General features: G+C 36.6%; 1 long non-coding RNA gene across 1 annotated transcript; it reads right to left on the reverse strand.

Moving 5' to 3' along the window:
* Nucleotides 1-391: 391 nt before the first annotated feature.
* LOC307011823 lies at nucleotides 392-4079 on the reverse strand. The gene is made up of 3 exons (XR_013800493.1): nucleotides 3988-4079; nucleotides 2892-3057; nucleotides 392-2071 (listed from the first exon to the last, which is right to left on the reverse strand). It is a non-coding gene; the product is annotated as an uncharacterized lncRNA (long non-coding RNA).
* Between the last annotated feature and the right edge of the window lie 2242 nt (nucleotides 4080-6321).

The raw sequence follows: 6321 nt of genomic DNA on the forward strand, positions 1-6321 counted from the left end.
TTATCGATTACATTGTTTCGCCACAAGGCGGCAACAAGTGACTGTTACAAAATGTATTTGTTATTGAATCATTTATTAAAGAGAATGTAGTAGTATGATGCTTTTGAAATAAGTCAGAAAGGCGTTTGCAGTTCTCTTCTCAGGCGCTCGTGTTCTCAGCGCCGCCCGTCAAAATAAAAGTCCCGCTTCCAAAACGTCGGCCAATCAGAAAAACTAATCGGCCAACGCCGACTAGTTGTCCCAGCCCTAGAGTTCACGAGATCAGCGAGAACTGAGAAGATGACACAGATGGGTCTCGATGTAGTGCGGCACTTTTGTGAACTCACTCAAGAGGCCCACAAAAATTATTGTCGTTGCTTGATAAATTTAAGGTTGAGCCATTGTAGTCACTTGGACTATTTTAACATGTCTTTAATAACTTTCTGGGCCGGCAGAATGAAATTGCCTAGAAGCCTATGGAGGAGTGAGCCAGCTCTCATATTTCATCAAAAATATCTTAATTTGTGTTCTGAAGATGAACGGAAGTCTTAAAGGGATAGTTCACACAAAAATGAAAACTCTGTCAGTAATTACTCACCCTCATGTTGTTTCAACCCCGTAAGACTTTCCTTCATCTTCGGAACACAAATTAAGATATTTTTGATGAAATCTGAGCGCTGTCTCACTCCTCCATAGGCTTCTTGAGGGATAGAAACTTGCCGGCCCAGAATAGTTATTAAAGGTGCAATGTGTAATATTTCTGAGGATCTATTGACAGAAATGCAATATAAGATCCATAACTATGTTTTCAGTGGTGTATAAAGACCTTACTTAATGAACCGTTATGTTTTGAGTCATTTATATCTACATAACCGCAGGCACCCCCTTCTATGAAGCTCGACATATTGTGACGTCATGTTTCTACCGTAGCCGACAGCGAACAAACAGCGCTACAGAGCGTTTCGTCACTAACTTGAATGAGAAGCTGCAGAAAACAGATATTGTTTAGGACAAGAGCGGACGGAGGGTAAATCTAAAAATCACGGGTCAACATCGGTGTGGCTTTTCACTGATGGAAGGGAAAAGCTTTCCCTTTCACCGAGGGAAAAAGGCTTTCAAAGCGACGCCGAAGTTGCCTGTTTTCTGCTGGATAGGTCAGGTATTCCAACTTTAACATTGCAAATGAAAACTGTTGTTTCATAATGTTAGCATTACCTAGAAGCTAGCCATAGACACCGTGTGAAGTGACTTTTCCCTTGTCAGTGGTGTAAAATATGTAGGTATATTGTTTCATGTAACTTAGTTATTCTCCCTCGCTGTGTTATGGCTTTTCTATGTGGGGATAAATGTGCTGGTTACGTTCGTGAGACAATCAGCTGATTAGTACTATTGACTGTAAAACACTAACATTAGCCTACAGCATAACAGTTCATACTAGCCAGCTAAACTAATCTGTTAGAAAAAATTTGTAGTCGGATAATTTCATGTGGTTCTTCTCCCTCGCTGTGTTGTGGGTTTGCTATGTGGGGAGAAATGTGCTGGTTACGTCGGCCACCGTAGCTTCTCCTTCCAGTTTGAGAAGGGAGGGATAGGCCGTAAGTGACTGGCTGTTTGCAATTCGCAAACCTCACCACTAGATGCCTCTAAAAATTACACACTGCACCTTTAAAGACATCGTTAAAATAGTCCAAGTGACTACAGTGGCTCAACCATATGTTTATCAAGCGACGAGAATACTTTTTGTGCGCAAAAAACAAACAAAAATAATGACTTTATTCCACTATTCATTATGTTCTCCGTGGGCCTAAGTGTGTTTACGTAGTATAACTGCACATAGTATATCTGTGTTGCACGTCACCACGTAGGCTCACCATTGGCCGACGCTGGTCATGTGTGTGATGCGTGTGACCTATGGAGGAGTGAGACAGCTGTCAGATTTCACGAAAGTCTTACGGGGTTGGAACAACATGAGGGTGAGTAATTACTGACAGAATATTCATTTTTGGGTGAACTATCCCTTAAATATAAGTAGTGTGGGTGTGCCAAACTAGCACTGTGGTCCAGTCTGTGGTCCAGTCTCTTCATGCCCGGTCTGTGGATAAAAAACAGATTGACTGATGTTACTAAAAATTGGTGAATTATTATTTCATAAACATTTGATAATAACAGTGTGGCTACTCCATAAATGTTAACCCTAAAGTTATTTAGACTGTGCTTTGAGTACTATAAATTTATATTAGTTTTTTTCCAACTGCAAACACATGTTTTCAAAACGATGTCACCCTTTTTCAAAACTCTACACACAATTCCCAAAACTGCACACACAAAATCTCCTTCAAAATGTAACACTGCATTCAAAATGCCATAAACACATGACAGAATGAAGCATTTGCATCAAATGGCAAACACTTCTTTCATAATAGTACATTTTTGGATATACCATGTAAACACTGTTGTTCTATATCTAAAGCACTCTGGTCTTTCATAGGCTTATATCTTCACTTCAATACAATGTTCTACAGTGACAGTAATCTGCTGAGAGCGGGAACAAGTACACTAAACACCAATGCAATGTAGAAACACAACATGTTTATTAGGCCAAACATTACTGTTGTATACAGTAGCATACAACACAACCATAAACATATGTAAACCAAAAGTATATTCTTTAGAATACTGTAAAGAACACAATTGTGTGTGTGGGGTCTCTGTCCATTGATGGCATCAATAGTTCAAAACAGGTAATCTGACCTTTGACCTATATGTGATTGGTTAGTGATCAGTAAAGCAATAAGTGTTTGCACATGTGAGGAGTGTTTTTTTTCTCATGCAACAGTACATTCCACAACAACATGCTGGCACGCTGACAAAATTTTCGTCTTCGAGCATAGTACGGGGATAGTTTCTCTCACCTTAGAGCTCCAATTCAGAGGTCAATGCATCCAACGGTTGTCCTGTAATGGGATGATGTCTGTTTGGTATGCTTTGGCCTTGAGGGGAAAGAACTAGTAGAAGCTTGATGCTCCGCATCCGCCAGTTTAGACACCCGTCCCATTGGAAGTCTCTGTGGGAAAAAAACTGTAAACCACACAAGATTAAAATGTAGCTTACAAATGTTATACAATGGAAAGGTTCAATAACACATTGTAAAGGATTAGCTACACCTGAAAATGAATGAACTTCCATCATTGATGGGAAAATAAGATAATGTGCATCAAAATTCTGTGTACCTGCTAAACTTTTCTAATTTGTACTAATTTGCCATACTATGGAATTAGTAATATAACGTTAATACTTTCATTGTATGACAATAGCAGCATTGAGAAAGGTCTTCTTTGAAGCTATTATAATAAAATTATAAAAATGTATAAACCAGGGCTTGGCATTAACGTTAACCCTGGTCTTGTACTTGTCCTTTGGACAAATAAATCGTTCATTCACTTGTAAAAAACAAAAAGTAGCTTGTCAAGTAATATATAAATTTTTTGAAGTAAGGTTATTCATCTGTGTGTAACGTGTGTGCGCGCGCGCGCGCTGTATGTTTAACGTTAAATTAAAAGAGCACATTAATATGAAAACGGTAATTCAATTGACTTGGAATTAACGTTAACTTAACTTACCTGTGAATTAAGCGGTTGCGTGACATTCATGTTAATACTAGGCATAAATGGCATTCATTATAAAACCGGCATTCCGTCATGTGAAAACTACGAAATAACCGTCCAGTGAATACTTTTAAGTTAATTAATTTTAAGATAATTTAGTTTACTTCCATTCACATTGAAAAAATTGCCACCAAAACCTTTACAAAATCGCTAATCAAGATTACAAGCCTAAAGCCTAAACTTACAGCTAAAGTCTAACAGTTGAGATGCTAACGGACTTTTCCCGAAGGCACTAAACCATTTCTATAAAGTAAATATTCAACGGAAGCGTGTTATTTACATGAAAGAATGTGTCAGAAACATTTTTATGTACTATTTGTGTAATTTTGGGGACTAAACTTACCTGAAATTAGCGAAACCAACAGTGAGAGACAGAGTTGCTGCTTGTCGTCAGTTGAGCTCCCCGCCCGTTTCCATGGTAACTCCAGTTCAAATCTGGTTCAAAAGCAACTCGAATGTTCAGCGCGCGCGCAAATTAAAATACGTAGGAGTCACGCAGCATTTACATGAAAGAAGAAATGGAGGAAATTATTTGATAATCAGATAAAATATCCTGAAATGTGAGGTTAACATTAAGTGTATAGACTCGTGGCCATCACCAAACTGTAAATGGAATAAGAATATGAAGCATTGAGTGTAAAACAATGTTTACAAAGTCATTTATAATAGGTTATAATAGGCTATAATATAATGTAATATAGTCTATAATATTATATAGCTTTATATAAATGGTTAACGTGGTGTATAAATAAAATTGCTAAACATTTATTAAAAACTAAACATGATAAGGCATGGATATATTTTATGAAATATACACAATATGTACACAATTTACAGATGTAACATGCGGAACAATTTAAAAGGTTTATGTTCAATGTATTTTTTAAATAATATATGTTCAAAATGTATTTCAATATATTTAACAGAGCTTCACATAATGTGAATAGCATATCTATCTATAAATTACAGGAAGGTCTGTCTGTCTGTCTGTCTGTATACTGTTAACCACATATCTCTCGAACCGTTAGTCCAATGGATTTCAAACTTGACAGGTTTCTTGCTACGGGCACGAGTAAGTGCAGTGTCAAGTTTGACGTTGTTTGGATTAGAAATGCAAAAGATATCGCTAAATATATCGGCAAAAGAAGGTAATTGTTTAAAAATAAACATTCTGACATAAACACTCTGTCAGCTAAACATTAGTCAGCTACACTGTTTACTTGTATTTATTCACAGCTTTTCTCGGAGTTCACTGTGTAGCCTGCTCCCTGAATCGTGTAGTAAAATTTTCCATATTTATTGTATGTCATTATGTCAGTATCAGTATTTGCTTTCATGCACAAATAAAAATGTCACTGAACTTTTGCTGTGTGATTGTAATGAGCCTAACCCAACCCTAACCCTAACCCTAACCCTAACAGGCACTTTGCCATCAATTACCTATTCGCACACTGTTTGCTCAAGCGTAGCGTTTTCTCTGAGTTACTGTGTAGCCTGCTGCCTGATTCGTCACGCTTATTCATTTGTGGATGTTAACTGACTCTGTAAGTCAGCTATGCTGTTTACATCTGAATATTATATGTACTTCTGGTGCGCTTAATGTTATCGCTACTGTGTAATAGTAGCTTATGCTATTAACCAACAAAACATATCATATTCAATGCGTTCACAATCTCTTTCACAGGCATCATTTGTAGCCTATACACAAACTGTTTTTGCTCAAGCGTATAGCATTTTCTCTGAGTTCACTGTGTAGCCTGCTCCCTCAATCGTATAGTTCAATTTTCCACATTTATTTATGTAATTATTTCAGGATCAGTATTTGCTTTCTACCATACACAAATAAAAATGTCACCGAACTTTTGCTGTGTAATTGTAACAATGAGCACTCAAACACACCAAAACAACAATTACTAAAAACACACACAAAAATTTATTTTGCACAGGCATTTTGCACTGGTTAATATAAAATTATTTATAGGCTATAAGTGCTGGTTTATTGGGGTGGTGTTATAAACTACTGTGATGTTTAAAATGTTTATATGGATATATAGTCATACAAATCTAGTGATTGTAAACTAATGTTAAGAAGCACACATTTGTTAAGTGTAGCCTACTTAACATAATGAGAATGTTCAGCAAATAACATGTTCCCAGAACGTTGTATGATAGCCTAAATATAACATTCATAAAATACTAATAACATTATAAGGACGTTCGGAGAACGTTGTTCTAAAAACGTTTTCAATTAACGTTATGAGAACGTTCATCAATCACAAAATAACGTCAAAAAGACGTTCCAAGAACGTTGTTCCAGGAACGTTTTATATCAACGTTATGATAACTTTCATCAATCACAAATAACGTCAAAAAGACGTTCCAAGAACGTTGTTCTAAGAACGTTTTATATCAACAATATGAGAACGTTCATCAATCACGAAATAACGTCAAAAAGACGTTCCAAGAACGTTGTTCCAAGAACGTTTTATATCAACATTATGAGAACTTTCATCAATCACAAATAACGTCAAAAAGACGTTCCAAGAACGTTGTTCTAAGAACGTTTTCTATCAATGTTATGAGAACTTTCATCAATCACAAATAACGTCAAAAAGACGTTCCAAGAACGTTGTTCTAAGAACGTTTTCTATCAACGTTATGAGAACGTTCATCAATC

This window comes from Phoxinus phoxinus, assembly GCF_949152265.1.
Source record: "Phoxinus phoxinus genome assembly, chromosome: 15".
Lineage (NCBI taxonomy): Eukaryota > Metazoa > Chordata > Actinopteri > Cypriniformes > Leuciscidae > Phoxinus > Phoxinus phoxinus.